Consider the following 19,356-nt stretch of genomic DNA (forward strand, 5'->3'; position numbering starts at 1 on the left):
AAACTTGTGAAATTGCAAACAAATTTTCATATGTTAAATATGGCTATCAAAGCAGATTTCCTTATTTAAATAATCAATTACCATCCATAACAGAGCGCTTACAAAAAAGAAACCCTTTTTTAATAGTTCTGTCACCATTGAGGACATTAGCATGAATTTAAATTTTAGTCAGAATCAGAGTTAGAATCAGTTAGCTATTCTACCGAGAATTCAAAAGCCAGAAATTTAACTCCTTGCTCTTACTGTCTAGAGGCAAGATGAAGAGACAGGACACATAAAAACACAATTCAAGTTAGTTCACGCTTAGTGAGAACTGATGATATAATATATCATCATTAACATCATATGCACTAGTAAATAATATTGACAGTAGATGAATATATGACTTTGGAGTTAAAGGGACCTAGGTTTGGACCTTGATTTCATTTTTTTTCACCTTACAATGAGAATACTGAAATTTTATTGGTGCAGAGGCCAAATTTATTTTGTTCGCTATGCTCAATACATAGCAGGTAGTCAATAAGTTAAATGATTGAAAGGATGTGTTAACATATGTAAAGTACCCACCGTACAGCATACATTATAAATCTTGATAGCAATAAATGGTAACTAGTGTTATTGTAATAGTTATAGTTATTGTCTAAGATCCCAAACATCTGGAGTGACTTTACAATCACTGAGGGTCCATCTAAAAACTGAAGAGGGAAAAAGGCTAGTCTGTTAGAAAACTACCCTGGAATTACAAAGCTCAAGCAGCAGTGGGAAGCATGATGAAACTAGGGGCAGAGTGCCTTCTGCATGTGTTTGCTGGACCCAAGAACTTCTCTAGTTCCTGTTTCCAGGATTCTGTGGCCCTTGAAGGGGCTCTGGACTAGGGTGCACAGCTGTGAACAGCTCAGTGACTGCCAACTTCACTGCAGAATGTGAGACAGGGGACCAGAGGAGAGGGCTCCATCAAGGGAGAAAACAACCCTGCTAATCTAAGTTGGGTAAAAAGGCCATGAGGACAGGTGCAGCTGCAAAGCCTTAGGGCTCAACAATAGCTGAAACACCTGAACAAAACAGATAACCAACAGGACCAACTGTGCAAGCACAGGGGCCTCTGCTCAATGTTCTGTGGCAGCCTGGATGGGTGGGGGGAGTCTGGGGGAGAACGGATACATGTGTGTGTATGGCTGAGTCCCTTTGCTGTTCACCTGAAATTATCACAATACTGTTCACTGGCTATACCCCAATACAAAATAAAATAAAATGAAGTTTTTAATAAAGAAAAATAAACTCTGGACTGGAAGGCATACATGGGGACAAGGCCCGAAGTGGAACCTGGGTATCGGCCAGGCCTTCCCTTGGCCACTGTGGTCCTGTGCTGTTGACTGAGCACAGGGCATGGAGATGGTTTACAGGGGAGGGCGCTCATCACAATGCCTTAGACCAGAAAGCTTGCCTAGTTCAGGGAGGTGGGGTTCGTGAGGAGGGAAAGGCAGTGGAAAAAGGAAGGAGACTGAGAATCTGGGCCAACTGCTGCAGTGATGGCGGAGAAAAGTTCTTACTTGTCAGCCAATCCGTAGCCCAGGTTTTCAGTCTGGCTGTGGCTGCCCTTGGCTGGCCTGCACAGTCATCATGTCAACACCAAGAGGAGCTCCGAGTTGCCTGGGGGAACAGGGGGGCACGCTCAGTGAGGGCACGCTCAGCGAGCATGGCAGCAAATCCAGGGCCCACACCCCAAACTATCCCTGGCGGATTCCACCCCGGGATAGGGGGTGACAGGGTTGCACTGTACAGAATTCCTGATGCAGAGAGGGCTGGGGTCAGAGGCACAGAATCTGAGGTCCACCCAGATTCAGCCCCCATGCCAAGCTTCTCATGTGTGCAGGCATGTGGGTGTGTGTCTTTTAGATAAAAGTAACCAAAAATTTTTAGAAAACATGTAACCTTAGAAAGTAAAACAAATACCAGCACAACTTGACACTCTTTCAAGGCTCTGTAAGAACCAGTGATGTGCTAACAGACCCCAAAGAAGAGAAGAGTTGTTACTTAATTTGAAACAAGAAATAAACCATCTGCTCAAGTGGCAGTGCCTACACAGTTCAGTTCAGTCGCTCAGTCGTGTCCGACTCTCCGCGACCCCATGAATCACAGCACGCCAGGCCTCCCTGTCCATCACCAACTCCCGGAGTACACTCAAACTCATGTCCACAGAGTCGGTGATGCCATCCAGCCATCTCATTCTCCGTCGTCCCCTTCTCCTCCCGCCCCCAACCTTTCCCAGCATCAGAGTCTTTTCCAGTGAGTCAACTCGTCGCATGAGGTGGCCAAAGTATTGCAGTTTCAGCTTTAGCATCAGTCCCTCCAATGAACATCCAGGATTGATCTCCTTTAGAATGGACTGGTTGGATCTCCTTGCAGTATAAGGGACTCTCAAGAGTCTTCTCCAACACCACAGTTCAAAAGCATCGATTCTTCGGCGATCAGCTTTCTTCACAGTCCAACTCTCACATCCATACATGACCACGGGAAAAACCACAGCCTTGACTAGACGGACCTTGGTTGGCAAAGTAATGTCTCTGCTTTTTAATATACTATCAAGGTTGGTCATAACTTTCCTTCCAAGGAGCAAGCGTCTTTTAATTTCATGGCTGCAATCAGCATCTGCAGTGATTTTGGAGCCCAAAAAAATAAAGTCTGACACTGTTTCCACTGTTTTTCCATCTATTTCCCATGAAGTAGCTATTCTATTCTGCTGCTGCCTTGACGCTGGGTGTAAACCTACTGTCTTTGGCTTTAGAGCCCTGTATGGAGGGACTCTTTCAGAGGCTCAGAATCCAGGAGCGGCAAACGCCCAGCCACTAAGGCATCTGTCTGGTCTATGAAAACTAGGAGATAGTCCTAGCAGACCCAGGCTTCCCACGGAACATCTCAAACCTGCAAGATGCTAAGGGCCACGTGGGTACCAAAGGAGCAGTCTCAGGGGAGAAGCAGCAGTTTTATAAAACTAAAACTTCAGGGCCTGACATCTAAATGAACTGAAGTAACTGATTAAATGTACTACTTCAATAGCAAGTCCCTACAGAACTCTGTGTCTCTCATCACAAGGACAAACGAGATGGCTTAGGTGGATGTGGCTAGGAAGATGAGACCCGTCGGTGAATGCCAACAGGATCCGCCCTGCAATTCTTCTGTAAAGCATGAACACGAGGGGCTGGGGTCCCACTTGATGGAGAGAAGGTGACTCCTTGACTAGAGGTTTGGAGAATACTCAGACTCTGGAGATTCACACATCTTCTCCACTGAAAGTTAAAATTGCTCAGTCACGTCTGACTCTTTGTGACCTCATGGACTATACAGTCCATGGTATTCTCCAGGCAAGAATACTGGAGTGGGTAGCCTTTCCCTTCTGCAGGGGATCTTCCCAACCCAGGGATCGAACCCAGGTCTCCCGCGCTATGGCGGATTGTTTACCAGCTGAGCCACAAGGGAAGCCCAAGAATACTGGAGTGGGTAGCCTATCCCTTCTCCAGGGGATCTTCCCGACCCAGGGTCTCCTGCATTGCAGGCAGATTCTTTACCAACTGAGCTATCAGAGAAGCCCTAACTGAACCTCCCAGGAATCCCATTCCCAGCTTCTTCGCACATTTCCAAGATTCCTATCCCCTCTCCCAGGATGGTTTACCTGCCAGGTGACAGCGTGGCTGCCCAAGGCCAAGCCTAGGCATCCCCTTCCCCCAAGAAACCAAAGGGCCAGGCTTTAAGACATGCATATAACTCTTAGGAATGAGGAGAGGAAGTCTAGAGGGAGAAAGAGAAAAAAAAGAATGGACATGGGCAACAAATTAAAAGGAGGGAGGTTAGGAAATGGTGAGCGAAAACATCAAGAGAAGCCATGTGTTTAGGGAGGAAGATGGAGCTTGGGCCTGGGTGCGCAAGGAACCCAGCTGCCCCCTTTCCCAGAGAGTGGCACCATGCATTTTGGGATATGTCAGTGCTGAAAGCAGGCTCGGTTCTTGAAAGAAGCCAGGCCCCAAGGCTCTCCTCCCATTAGAAAGGAGAGTCCTAAGAGGCCTTTGGGGGACAGGAAGGAACTCACTGCCCCTCTCATGATGCTCTGCAAAGCTTCTGGAGCCTCTCCACTCTGCTGGGCTGACAGACACTGCTCTTCTGTCCTGATTCTGGCAGAGGTCCCGTTGGACTCAGGGTAACAACCACTCCCCACTGCCCTCCATGTGTTGGCACTCCGCCTCCACACAGACCGAGCCCCCAGCGACGGAGCCTTGTTCCATGTGAGCTAGCAACTCTCGCCGCCCACCCTCTTCTTTGAGGCTGGCACCCTCTCAGTGGCACTAGGAATAGGTGCCAGGCCCTGTGCCGGATGCCGTGGGGATTCACAGGTGAGTAAGGCATGGCATCTGCCCCCAGGGAGAGAGCGCCAGGACTGTGCTCGGGTCACCATCAGCCCTACAACTGCCCTTCTCCCCAAAGGGAACGGTTTCTCTGAAGTTCCCAGGAAGCCACAGCTTTTTCAAAAAGCACAAAGCCCACTGTGTCTAATGCACAGAGAACCATGGGTGAACTTTGAGGTTAAAGATCCAGAGACACACTTAAAAAACATGGAACTGAAGTGAACTTGATTCCCATCAGGCAATAATAACTTCCAGTCCGAAAACCACAGTCTCTAGAGACTTAGCTGATACCCTTGTCTGAGAAGCAAGTTCAAGTGGGCTTAAGGGGCTGGAGCTGAGCGGGGCACAGACCCCGGAGCACACGGCAATCAGCTCACCAACTTTTCTGAATTCATAGAATGGAAAACGCTGCGCGAACAAAACTTTGACACTTGCCTTTTGTTTCTGATGTTTCAAGGTCATTAATTAGGCGACAAGCCCAGCCTAATTTGCTAGGTGGGAGTACTCTGCAACTTACGTTACCAAGACAAACTTCTCTATCAATTTATAGGTCTGGGATTGCAAGACGGAGCTGTTTTCTAAAGTGTGGTCCACTGAGGATCTAATCTTGTCAAACTGGGAAACTTGTCAGACATGTAGATTCCTGGGCACCAACCCAATGTTCCAAAACCAACTGTCTGGGGCTGGCCTGGAACCTGTATTTAAATATGGTAAATCAAGGAATTCCCTGGTGGTCCAGTGGTTAGGATTTGGAGCTTTCACTGCTGAAGCCCGAGTTTGATCCCCGGTTGGAGGAACTATTAGTAAGATCCCACAAGCCTCCCAGCACAGCCAAAATAAACAACAAAACCATAAATATGGTAAATCAAAGGCCTCGGGTGATTTTTACACAATCCAAAGTTTCTTTTATTTCTTGCTAGGTAATTTGGCCTTATGATCTAAACAGGCTGGTTTGCAGGAGGTATTATGAATGCATGACTAGTAATACATTTTCTCATTCAACTGCCACAAAAATAAAGAACTTCCCATTCACTAGATGAGCTTAATTAGTACCAATAAACTTAATTAGAATAAAATGTCACACAAAATTTTAAAGCTAGGTGATAGGCACATGAAGGTTCATGTGTTTTGCACATATAAACATTTCCAGAAGTTTTTAAATTGTTTTACAAATTGAAGAAGATATTTTTTTAAATGCCAACATCTATCAGTTCAGTTCAGTTCAGTCGCTTAGTCGTGTCCAACTCTTTGTGACCCCGTGAATCATAGCACGTCAGGCCTCCCTGTCCATCACCAAATCCCAGAGTTCACTCAAACTCATGTCCATCAAGTCGGTGATGCCATCCAGCCATCTCATTCTCTGTCGTCCCCTTCTCCTCCCGCCCCCAATCCTTCCCAGCATCAGGCTCTTTTCCAGTGAGTCAGTTCGTTGCATGAGGTGGCCAAAGTATTGGAGTTTCAGCTTTAGCATCAGTCCTTCCAATGAACACCCAGGATTATGTTTATCAATCTAGTCCATAACTGAATCCTGTTTTTCTCCTTGCTAAAGTGAATACTGTAAAATCTGTTCTTGACTCCTGTTTCTCTTTGGGCTCAATGTCAAGTTGATTGGAGGGCTCAGGTGAAGTTAAGAGGTGGTGGGAGAGTCTTCTAAGCTTTTAATCTGTTAGGAACTCCCTTCAAATGTCTCAGCCTGTTACTCCTAATTACTTCTCTGAATTACCTTTACTTTTTCGAGAGAAAAAGAGAGATTATAGTGAGATGTTTCTGTGATGTGAAGTCACTCAGTCGTGTCCGACTCTTTGCGACCCTATGGACTGTAGCCTACCAGGCTCCTCTGTCCATGGGATTTTCCAGGCAAGAGTACTGGAGTGGGTTGCCATTTCTCAAAAGCCCACAGAAAATTTCAACTGCTCCAGACTGACGTTAGTAGATCAAAATGCTATATTATTGTGTGACCCCTTTAACTTTACCCACTAAGGCTTAAAATTTCAGCCTGATCTCTGAAAACACTTTTTTGAAGGGGGTTTGGAGTACTAACTGTGAGGTCGTTAATTTAAAAACAAGTATTGCCCCCAAAAAGGGATCAAGACTTTCAAAGAGATGTAGTGTTTTTCCACAAACAGGAAGGAGGTAGTTGACTTATCAGATCTTTCCCTGAGAGCAGCTCTTACAGGAGAACCCGAGGGTGCCTGAGAAAGGAGAGGAGCAGCCCTGTGTGAAAAGCAGCGAGGAGCCCGCAGCTGGCAGACGGCAGCTCCCTTAGAGCCCGGCCCGCGGCTGCCGCTCTCCCTGGTTCGCTGCTGCTGAAGGGACAGCAATGGCAGGTGGGAAGTCCATCTGCTGAAGCCAGCCAGCACCGTCTTCAGTGCCAGGAGCCCGGGAAGACCGCCGCTCGTGGTCCGAGGCCTGGCCTCTTCCAATGAAGCACTGCTCGTATTTTGTTCTGGGCAGTAATTAATTATCCATTTGTGATATTTAAAAATTAAATAGGATGCTACTGATTGTTGACATCACCCAACAGTAATAACCTTCTTCCTTTTAGCTCTGGTGGGGTTTTGATGTTGGGAACAGGGAGATGATAGTAATATATGGTGGATAGAAATTCTGCTATCAAAGTCACTTAAGAAGTTTGGATAGTACTGGTTCAGTGACTGCTATACAAAAAATCTGGACATGTTTAGTCACAGGGAGAAGGGGTGGGGATGAAGGGAGGAAAAACTGATTCTCCCTAAATCTTTCTTTTTAAAAGAAAAATATTTAATTTCTTTGGCTGCACCAGGTCTTGTTGTGTGGGATCTCTGGTCTTTCGTTGTGGCATGAGAGATCTAGTTCCCTGACTAGGGATCAAATCCAGACCCCTTGAAGTGGGAGCGTGGACTCTTAGCCCCTGGACTACCAGGGAAGTCCCCTCCTCAAATCTTATAAAAACAGTGATTTAATTAAAAATTGAAATCTGGAAATGTCGATCAACTGATGAATGGATAAACAAACAGAATGTGGTCTAGCGACACAGTACGTTATTCAGTTCAGTGTTAAAAGGAATAAAGGGTATGCTACACGCTACAGCATGGCTAAACCTTGAAAGCACACTAAGTGAAAAAAGCCAGATACAAAAGGAATACTGCATGACTCTATTTACATGAAATGACCAGAATAGGTAAATCCACGGAGGGAAGGGGGAATTGGGATGATTGCTGATAGGCAAAGGTTTCTTCTGAGGCTGATGAAAGTGCTCTGCAAAGAGACAGTGACGATAGCTGCAGAACACTGTGAATACATCACAAATCACTAAACTGTGCACTTTTACCCTTTTAAATTTTTGGCTACGCCAGGCAGAATGTAAGACCTTAGTTCCCTAATCAGGGATCAAACCTTCCTCCACACTAGTGGAAGTGCGTAGTCCTAATCACTACATCCCCAGGGAAGTCCCTAAATTGTGTACTTTTAAATGGTGAACTTTATGTGAATTATATCTCAACTGAAAATACAGTAGAGGGATATTCAAAGGAAAGAAGTAAATTTGGGCAGCGGAGGAGGTGAAGTAAGGAATAAAATATATATAACTGTAATGTTTCCGTGCCTTTAGTGTTCTAAGGCTAGTATGTTGGTTCCAAAATATAGGTAAACATATATATATATAACTTGAGTCATAAAACAGACTTGAGATACTGAGTGAAAAATACAGTTTATATCATAAATGATATCATGCTAATAAAACTAAATTTTCAGTGGTTTTTATTTCTGTTGCAAATAAAACAAGCTCTTCAGCTTTAATGATTCTAATAACTTAGTTTTATCAGCTTATAAAGAGCAGGCAACAGAACTGAGAAGAAACTATAATAATTACAGCAGAACAAAAACAGTTATTTTCTCAACTGAGTGTTGTTTTTTTTTTTAACCAAGCAGTTTGTGGGATCTCAGTTCCCTGACCAGAGATTGATCCCAGGCCACAGCAGAAAGCCCAGAATCCTAACCACTGGGCCACCAGGGAACTCCCTGAGCATTTTTCTTATTAGCCAGCATACCCAGAAGGTGTCTGCTTTCAGAAAATATGTAGGAAGGCAATACACACACACATAATCACATAATACAACTCTTGCTGCATCTAATTGCTGAGTGACGCTCATTCCTCAGCCTCTTGATGCTTCATTTTTATTATCTTCAAACAAACAAAAATAATTTTTAAAATTAAAACAGGCTGCTCTGGTTCTTTACATAACAGCTTTTCTGGGGAGTATTTTCACACAAAAAAAGCAATTTTTTTTTCTCACATTTGGAAGAAGATAGGGGATTCTGAAATAAACTGAAACCAAAGCCTACATGCTGCCTCAAAACCACACCCAGGGACCATTATTTGGCAAAATCACAGTCTGCATTCTTGGACCAAATGCTTAAACTGTGCCTCACACCATGAAAAGACACCAGGTCCTCGGCACACACACCAGGTAAAGCCAAAGTAATGGCTTTTCTATGAACCAAAGTCTTCCTATTTCCAGGAGTTCTGCTTTGAGCCCCGAAGATTCCCCCAAATCAAGTAAGAGTATTCAAGGAATGTTTGCTGAATGAGCGAACACATATACCATATCTTCTTATACTTAACAGATGACTGGATAAACAAAATGTGGTCGAGCCATACAATGGAGTATTGCTCAGTTGCTTCAGTCCTGTCTGACTCTTTGTGACCCTACGGACTGTAGCCCACTAGGCTCCATGGGATTCTCCAGGCAAAAATACTGGAGTGGCTTGCCATTTCCTCCTCCAATGGAGTATTATTCCATTATTAAAAAAATGAAGGACTATTACATGCTACAACATGGATGAACCTTAAAAACATACTAAGTGGAAAAAAGCCAGCCACAAAAGAAATGTTGCATGATCGCATCTACATGAAGTGTGCAGAACAGATAAATCCATTGAGATGGAAAGTAGATTAGTGTTGCCAGGGGCTGTGTGACGGGGGAGTGGGGAATGACTGCTAATAGGTATGGATTTTCAGGGGGAGGAAAGTGATGAAAATGTTCTAAAATTATATAGTGGTGATGGTTGCAATAAATAGTTAATATGATAAAACCACAACTGTATGTTTCAAAGGGGTGAATTTTATGGTATGTGAATTATATTTCAATGAGGCTGTTATTATTTTTTTAATCAGCAGGGACAGCTGCTAAAAGTGAGGAGTGCTGGCCCCACCCAGACTGAGTGAATCAGGCTGCTAGAACAGGGCCTCGAAATCTGCATTTATAAGTTTCCCGGGGAATTCATAGGCTTAGAGTTGAACCCTGGAGTTTATTTTCCAGTCACTGGCACTGTCAGTCAGCAACAGATCTACTCCCCTTTGCCCTCTCCTTTGTAAGGCAGCCTTTTACTGTGTCTATTTGCTCTTGTTTTTCAGAGCATCTCTGAAATCTGATGGAGGCGTTATCAGCACAGAGCAAGTTGCTCCTGTCCCTTGAGCCTAGGTGTAAATGCTCTAGGATGCTCTTTCATAGATCTTCCCTATACAGGCAGGCGTCAACAGCAAGGCTTGTTTTCACTCTAAGGGGTGGCCTCAAGACCAAGAGCAAGATCTGAGTAATTGAAGGCTTTCTATGGGTATGAATACCCAGTTACCGACAATAACGTTTACTTTGAACAACTTGATCAGTATTTTCCTGACCCATACCTGTCCGTTTTGTGACAAATGAAACTAATGGGAATTTGTGGGCTAGAGCCTGTAGATTGGACCACACTTTGTGATGCTCTTGAGGCCAGAGATAGCAAAAGATGTTTACTGTTCTCGCTTTCAGTAAACCTGGGAAGGAGTTTTTCACATCTGCAGAACATTCTTACATAGAGAGATGTATTTGGCCACCTTAGTAGGATGGAAACACATTTTTCACTTGACAATATTTGCAAATCATGCGTTTCCCCTCACTCACTTACAATGTGGAAATACTTCCATATGTTGCCTTTGGCTTCACCATTTTGTGGGCGATAAAAAGCGAAAAAGTACAATTAGGTGGCCATTTTGCCTATGAACACTAAACTACTGTGCATATAAGATTTTAGTGGTGTCAGCCCTTCCGAATTAAGGTTTCATTACTACTCATGTCACCTGTCTAGAAGAAGTGTGAGTTTGCCATAAACCATAACAGTAGGAGTTATGAGAGGTATAAAATATGCTAATACTGCCAAAATATGGTTTAAAATCTGGATTCAGGTAAGTAGTTTTCTTTTAAGTAAAAAAGTACACTTCTTTTTGCTTTTAGGTATTACAGGTTACCAAACTGGGAAGAGTCAGGTTCTAACTTCTTTCAGCTCCCAAACAATTAAACTTGTTTTTCCATCTGTGTTTGGCTAGGCCAGAAGCCACTTCTTATTTCTAACCTCTACAGAAGTCAAGGTCAATGCTCCTACCATTTTTCTGATGAGGAAATCAAGCTGAGGGAAGCTGTCATTTGTTTAAGTTCATACTACAGCTCTTAAGTGTCAGAACCAGGAATGAGTCTATGTTTTGAGCCCAAGTCTGATGCTCCTTAGACAGTATCTCCGTGGCCTCATATTACATTATCTAAACCAGATGCGAGTTAGACTCTAGCTCATTATTCTGGGTGCTGTTAAGCTCTTCGAGAGCAGCAATTGCTTTATCCTTTTACACCAGGCTGAATTGAATAAATACTTACTGAGTGAGCTGGGAGGGAGACTGAAGGTCTTTTTGTGGGCCTCTCTTTTCATGGTTCTGTGATTCTACATTTCTGTACTTTGGGAGTCTACCTAAAGAACAATCCTGTATACAGAAAAATGTACGCAGAAATGTTCATGACTATCTTATTTAAAATACTGAAAACTACAAATAACTCAAGTGTCAAGCAATGTAATGATAAACTATAATATATTCAATGAAATATTATGAAGCAAATTAAATTAAGACTACTATAATTCTATAGAAAGAGAAAGTAGATTAGTGGTTGCCTAGGCCCAAAGTGGGTGGGTGTGAAAAAAGGGGAGTGACTGCTAACGACTTTGGAGTTTCTTTCTGGACTGATGAAAATATTCTAAAATTGACTGTGATAATGGTTGCATAACTCTGTGAATACACTAAAAACCAATAAAGTGTAGACTTTAAATGGATAGATTGAACTATATGTGAATTATATCTCAATAAAGCTGTTATTTTTAAAAAGGAAATTAAGAAGCTAAAGAAAAAAAAGATTATTACTAAATGGAAAAAATGTTCATGTTGTGATGTTAGCCAAAAGGAACAAGATCCAAAAGCTTGCATACAATATGAATAAAACATGTTTTTAAAGAGGGTGGCGGGGGGAGAATCAATTCCTATTTAAAATCTCACACGTAAGAATATGACTGGAAGGAAATACAACAAAGGATTAACAGTAGCTGTCATCAGTGAAGAAACTTTGAATAATTTTTTCTTCTGTTCACTTATCTATATTTTCAACAACAAAAAAATATATTTCCAATGTTTTTATAATAAACATACATTATCATGGGGGTTCCCAGATGGCTCAAGAAGTAAAGAATCCACCTGCAATGCAGGAAACTCAGGAGCCGCAGGTTTGATCCCCGGGTCAGGAAGAGCCCCTGAAGGAGGAAATGGCATTCTTGCCTGGAAAATTCCATGGATAGAGGAGCCTGGCAGACTACAGTCCATGGGGTCACAAAGAGTTGGACAAGACAGAGCAACTGAGTTCACACATGCATTATTGTCACTGTCGGCTTCCCTGGTGGCTCAGTGGTAAAGAAACTGCCTCCCAATGCAGGAGACATGGGTTCAATCCCTGGGTTGGGAAGATGCTCTGGAGAAGGAAATAGCAACCCACTCCAGTATTCTTGCCTGGGAAATCCCATGGACAGAGGAGCCTGGTGGGCTACAGTCAATGGGGTCACAAAATTCAGACTCGAATTAGTGACTAAACAGCATTATCCCTATTGTAAATAACAGGGGAAAAATGTAAACTCTGCTGTTATCTGCGGGTGTCTGGTCTGCCCTGGTGCTCCCAACAGGCCACACAGTTGCTTTTCAGCCACAACCACAACTGCAGGGCATGGGTCTCAGCTGAGCGCATCACTTCATTACTTGTTTGGCTTTGCCACGGTATCTCCTGAACAGAAGGATAAGTGGTACTTTATTCTCATTACCTCTTTTCCCTTAATGACCACCAAGACTTTGATCCTGGTCTCCAGTAATCACTTCCTAGTACAGAATCCATTCTTTCAGTGGGTTCAAAGAGATTATATGGGGACCTGTGGCTATTAGGGAAATTACTCATGTAATTCATTCTTCCAATTATTAGTGTTTACTTCCCACAGGGAACTAAGTGAAACTAGGGAAAATGTGAAATAAATCATTTTTCTTGCCCTCTGAGAGCTTCATCCTCATCCTGTGAATGTCATTTCATTCACATGACAATACTGTATTACATACTTGGAAGTTACTAAGAGAGGAGTAGATCTTAAATGTTTTCACAACACAAAAAAAGTCACCTGTGTGAGGTCATGGCCGTGTTAACTAATTGAATATGGCAATTATTTTACAACATACACATATATTGAATCATCAAGTATATACTTTAAACTTAAACAATGTGTGTGTTAGTTGCTCAGTTGTGTGCAACTCTTTGCGACCTCATGGACTGCAGCCCACCAGGTTCCTCTATCTATGGATTCTCCAGGCAAGAATACTGGAGTGGGTTGCCATTTCCTTCTCCAGGGGATCTTCCTGACCCAGGGATCGAACCCAGGTCTCCTGCACTGCAGGTGGATGCTTTATCATCTGAGCTACTAGGGAAGCCCCTCGTACACAATGTTAAATGTCAATTAAATCTAAAAAAAACCTGATAGAAAAAAGAAGCAAACAAATGTCTCTAATACAAAACATGATATGATAAACAAAACAGGTGACAGCAGGTTCCTTTGTGTATCTGGGCTTAGAGGCTGGGCTGAATTTCCTTTGGGGTGTATGGGTGAAAAGCACAGATGTTTGCATAATCTTCAAGTGGCTAAATATTTAAGGAAGGACAAGCCACTACATGAAAAGCAGTACTGATTCTTTAAGGAATGACACCTAACTCATTTGCTAGATTTCCTCATAGGAGTTAATCAAGATGGGAACTAAGGCAGAATCTGAACACAACTTGCACAGGTTTCTGATTTTACCAAATGTTACCAGAAGCAGGATGACATTAATTTTTTTTTATTTCAAAAGCATTTCAGGTTTACAGAACAGCTGCAAGAACAGTACAGAAAACTCACGTACTCTTTTGTCTAAATTCACCAAGTTTTAATATTCTCTTTCAATTAAAGAGTGTTCTGAATTGCTCTTTTGGAGCTTCAGGGAATATGAGTGCTATCCAGCCACTAGAAGACATCAGTGCTTATGAATCTAAAAGAAAACAGAATCTTACAAAACCAGTTTACTGAAGTAAGTCAGCACACCCAGGTCCAAAAGACAACTCAACCACAACTCACTCCTCATCCTCCACCAGGACCTCTCAGGAGGACACTTAACTCTTTAAAACCAGATTACCAAATATGCAAGAAGAACTAGGAAAACACAGGAAAATAAAAAAACTGAGGGGCAGAGGTGACTGGCCCTACCAGATATTCACACATACTATAAAGCCTCTACAATTAAAACAGGATGGTACTGCCATCGTGAAGTCGCTCAGTCGTGCCCGACTCTTTGCAACCCCATGGACTGTAACCTACCAGGCTCCTCCTTCCATGGGATTCTCCAGGCAAGAGTACTGGAGTGGATTGCCATTTCCTTCTCCAGGGGATCTTCCCAACCCAGGGATCGAACCTGGGTCTCCTGCCTTCCAGGCAGACACTTTAACCTCTGAGCCACCAGGGAAGCCTAAGAATGGATAAATGGACTGACAGAACAGATAGTCTAGACATAGAGCTAAGTACTCATGTGTGTGTCTGTTAGTCACCCAGTCATGTCTGACACTTTGCAATCCCTTGAACCTTAGCCCTCCAGGCTTCTCTGTCCATGGAATTCTCCAGGCAAGAATACTGGAGTGGATTGTCATTTTCTTTTCCAGAGGATCTTCCCAACCCAGGGATAGAACCCTGGTCTCCTGCATCGCAGGCAGATTCTTTACCGTTTGAGCTACAGGGAAGTTCTCCAAGTACTCATAGGACTTTATATATGATCACGGGGCTATCTTAAATCACTAGGGCAAAGATGGACTTTCTCATAAATGGGGGAATAACTGACTGGCCTAAAGGTGTTCAAGTTAACACCCTGCAGATCTGATGTGCCTGCGGTCCTGGTAAACTGAGGATGACCCGGGTCTTTCTCAGAGCCAGAAATCCAGCTTCAGGCAAGAGCTAGTTCCACAGAGGGGCTGCAGCCCTGAGGGATTGACAGCAGCCCCTGAAGGATCTGACCACTGCCACTCAAGAGCTCCAAATGCCCTCTGAACTTGCTATGATTTGAATGCAGTTTCAAAATTCTGACTTTTTCCCCCTAGAGTTTATCATACATTCATACAGCACCCAATTTTCACATCATATGCACATTATAACATACATAAGCCCCTGCCTTCCTCCAAATTTTCAGGTGTAATTCTTGTTATGCTTATTTTGAAGAGAAGATTAAGCTTCAGCGACTGGTTTAAGATCACAGTGTTTAAATAGCAGAACAGAGAATCTTACGATTTGTATCTTTCTACTTCAAATTTTATATTTCTCCCCCAAACCTTGTTATCTGCTCTCTTAGTACCTTCAACCAGAACCACCCATCAACGTCTCTCACAAGTCTGCTGCAAGAATCTGCTACTCAGTGGTGCCAGTACCCCTGGGGACAGTAACCTGAAGGCCTGACCCCTCTTCTTTCAAGGGCGGCTAGCAGGAAATAGCTTTCATTCATAACCTTTGGGAAGGTTAGGGTCAGGAAATGAACGCTGTTTCGTCCTGTGATCTGTCAGGCACTGCATTAAGTACTTAACCAATATAATCCTAGAAATAATGCATCTCCCAAGAGAAATAAGTGCTTCTCAGGTGGCACTAGTGGTAAAGAATTCTCCTGCCAATGCTGGAGATGCAGGTTTGCTCCCTGGATTGGGAAGATCCCCTGGAGAAGGAAACAGCAACTCACTCCAGTATTCCTGCCTGGAGAATCCCATGGACACAGGGGCACAGCGGGCTTCAGCCAATGGGGTCGCAAAAAGCTGGACTATGACTGTGTGCATTTGGACACACACACCAACGCACACGCACGTAAATGAGGAAACGCATCCGCCTACGTCCTTGTATATTAACATTGGAGCACATTAGTTTTGATAGCCATAAAGTGGGTACAGTCCAGGTGCCATCAACTGATGAATAAACAAGATGTGGTACACCCATACAATGAAATAATATCCAGCTCAATAATTATTTGAAATAATATCAAAGGAATGAAGTACTGACATATGCTACAACACGGAAATGGAGACATGGAGTAAGACACTAAGCTAAAGGAATAGAAGCCAATCATAAAAGGCCACATAGTTATAAGTACATTTATATAAGATACCTAGAACAGAGATATCTACAGAGACAGAAAGTAAATTAGTGGTTGCTTAGGGCTGAGGCAGATGGAGCTGGGGTGCAGAGTGGTGGCTAAGGGGTATTGGGCTTCTTTGTCCAAGTGACAAAAATGTTCTAAGACTGATTGATGATGGTTGCACAACCTGTGAAAATACTAAAAATCATTAAATTATACGCTTTAAATGGATTAATTTTTATGGTATGTGAATTATACCTCAATAAGACTGTTATTTTAAAAAGAGAGAAAGGAGGGAGGGCGGGCGGAAGGGAAGAGGAGTGGGTAGGGGGTGGAAAGAGACAGAGACACTAAGCATCTGGCAAGCATGAACCAGGTACATAGTCAGTTCAGTTCAGTTCAGTTTTCAGTCGCTCAGTCGTGTCCGACTCTTTGCTACCCCATGAATCACAGCACGCCAGGGGCCCGGGCAGCCACGTTTGAATGATGATCCCACCCCCAGCCACAGCTGATTGGCTCTAAAGGAGGCCTAACTGAAAGTCGGGCCAATCAGGTTGTGCTGCCAGGGAGTTGCGTCAATGTGTTTGGCCAGAACACGGAAACATGGCGCTGTGAGGCAGCCATTTTCACCCTGCAGACCAAGGAGAAGATGGAGCTGGGCTGTTGGGGAGAAGCGTGATACCCGCAGAAAGAGGGCTTTGCGCTCCCTCAGTCCAATCCGCTCTTGGGGCCAAGCTGCATTCCTGCCCACAGGTTCCACAAGATATCTTTATACCCTTGTTTGCTTAAGCAACCAAAAGAATCCCCACTAACACAATGCCATGTTCAATCTATGTCAAGTACTCTCCCAAAATGAAAAAAAGCTAGTGTGCATGTGAGTTTTAAACATGAATCTGCACCCATATGGCTGAAGCTGAGCCAACTGCAGCTACTAAGGAAACCAAACCCCCATTAGGTTTGCCTCCAGCCTGGCACAGAAGTTGCCTGTGATCTTATCATTCCTGTTACACTATTGAGGGTCAAGAAATTCCTTCCTCTTCCTGGGGGGACGCATCACTGAAGGTATTGGGAACATCTGAAGCTTTAGCTCATCTTTTTAAAATCAGATGGGTAAAATAACTTTTAAAAAAACAATAACAATATATTTAATATAAAGGAATCAAAGCCTTAGTAAGGCCATGACATGAGAACTAACTTTTCTAAGAACCTGAACAACATATTATAAGCATTGATACAAGAGGATCTGCTGGACTCTAGGATGAAGTTTTAAATAGGACATGGTATCAGAAGGCCTACAGTTTCCTTCTTTCCTTCCTAATAAAACCTCACTGAAAAAACTCTGGCCTTACGTTGGAGTGGACCAATGAGAGGTCACTGTGGGTAAATGAACAAATAAAGGATTGAATGCCCTCTTCGGTTCTTATTTCGGATCTGCAGTATACAAGAAAGCGGATCTCACATCTCTCCCCCACACACACTGGCAGGGACACATCTGAATGAAAAGCATTTAGAGAGGTTGCATTGTCTGCACTCCAGAAGAAGAGCTGAGTTGACAGTAGGAAAGGGACAGACGAGTCCTTTTCCCATCCCTCTGTCTATTTATGGGAGTCATTTCCCTTCAGGAAATGCTGAGCCCCTCTCCCAGGACCCTGTTGGGAATGACGCCTGCACTGGCTGACCCAGCCTTCCACATCCTCCTCCTGGCCTCAGCAGCTCTCCCCTCGTGACCCCCATCAGTCACTGGGAACCCAGCCTGCAAATGACAGTGCTGCTTACAGTCCTCAGTCTAGTGTGGAAATTCAAAGAGGAAAGGGGGGATAAAGATACATAATGAAGCTAGAAAAGCCCCTGGCATGGAGAAGCTCTTTAATATGAACAGAGGATGGTAGCAGGCAAGAAGGGCTAGAAATGACCACAATATGGGCCAGGATTTTGTGGCTCATCTAGCCTCAGTCACCTGTCTGGGGGGGTGGCAGAGGCAAGAACAGGACTCAAGGCTCCTGTCACCCCATGTGGGACTCATTCACCTCCTCCATACTCCTTTCTCTTCCCCAGAAAAATATATAGACTCATGTTTCTATAAGGGGGCTTCCCAGGTGGTGGTGGTAGTTTAGTCGCTAAGTCGTGTCCGACTCTTGCAACTCCATGGACTGTAGCCTGCCAGGCTCCTACCCACGGGATTCTCCAGGCAAGTATACTACAGTGGGTTCCTTCTCTAGGGGATCTTCCTAGCCCAGGAATTGAACCTGGAGTGGGTTGCCATTTCCTTCTCCAGGGGATCTTCCTAACCTAGGAATCAAATCCTGCACTGCAGGCAGATTCTTTACCGACTGAGCTATAAGGGAAGCCCAAAATCCCAGGTGGTGCTACTGGTAAAGAACCAGCCTGCCAATGCAGGAGACTTAAGAGACGTGGGTTCAGTCCCTGGGTCAGGAAGATCCCATGGAGGAGGGCATGGCAACCCACTCTAGTAGTCTTGCCTGGAAAATCCCATGGTTGAAGAGCCTGGTGGACTATAGTCCATGAGGTCACAAAGAGTCAGACATGACTAAGCGACTTTAGCTCACACACACACATCTCTAAAGAGAAGTTATTCCAGGGGAATCTGGGTCTACTAATTACATATACTTCTTTTCTTCTTTCTGGGGTTAGCCCTGGCCAAACCCCAAACTGAAGTTCTTCCCCCTGTCCTCTGAATTTCTCTGTATATTTTTTTAACTTATCTACATTAGGTAACCCTAATAAATGTGCATAACCATATGGTATCTCTTTCATGGTTGGCTTCAACTGTTATTTATATGTTTGATTTAGGATTTCACGTAGTTATGTTTGACACCTCAGATTAAACTGCAGCAGTGAATGAATGATGAACACTCATCAAACACTATTTTCTAGGCAAGATTCCACATAGATTGCTTCACCGACTCCTCACACCCACCCTGCAGTTGCCTCGCCTTCACAGATGTGGGAAGCAAGGCCTGGAGAGATGAACTTTCCCTAGGCCACATGGATGCCAAATGAATTCAGGTTGTCAGATTCAAGTCCCGGTGTCTAACACCAAGTCGAGAGCTTTGGGGGCAGGTTACAGGCCTTCCCCTCCTGGATACAGACTAGCTCCTCAGGAAATTGTTTAGATTGGGTTTTATTCACCCCCTCCTCTCCCAGCACACCCTGGCCCCAGGGCACCGCCTGGCCATCCTGTCCATTTCCAGAGGCAGCCCTTGAGCTGTCATTTTGGGATTTATTTTTCCCTCTGAAGGGTTTCCTCATGTTCATTTTAACCTGGCCTCACTGATAGTGGGGCTTCCCTGGTGGCTCAGACAGTACAGAAATCACCTGCAATGCGGGAGACCTGGGTTTGATCCCTGGGTCGGGAAGATCTCCTGGAGGGCGTGGCAACCCACTCCAGTATTCTTGCCTGGAGAATTCCATGGACAGAGGAGGCTGGTGGGATGCAGTCCA

General features: G+C 44.0%; 1 protein-coding gene across 4 annotated transcripts in view; it reads right to left on the reverse strand.

The window, feature by feature from the left end:
• Window positions 1-19,356, reverse strand: part of DENND2A (DENN domain containing 2A) — a 101,847-nt gene that overhangs the window by 69,429 nt on the left and 13,062 nt on the right. For 3 of the 4 annotated variants that reach the window (XR_016037083.1, XR_016037081.1, XM_055421371.2), the window contains exon 2: window positions 1,551-1,650. The exons of the other annotated variant lie outside the window; for it this stretch is intronic. The gene's annotated coding sequence lies outside the window, so the exon portion shown is untranslated. The remainder of the gene's footprint in view (window positions 1-1,550; window positions 1,651-19,356) is intronic. 4 annotated transcript variants of the gene reach the window in all.

The sequence above is a fragment of the Moschus berezovskii genome, chromosome 3, assembly GCF_049115385.1.
Source record: "Moschus berezovskii isolate FMDL1 chromosome 3, NW_MosBer_1.0, whole genome shotgun sequence".
NCBI classification, from domain to species: domain Eukaryota; kingdom Metazoa; phylum Chordata; class Mammalia; order Artiodactyla; family Moschidae; genus Moschus; species Moschus berezovskii.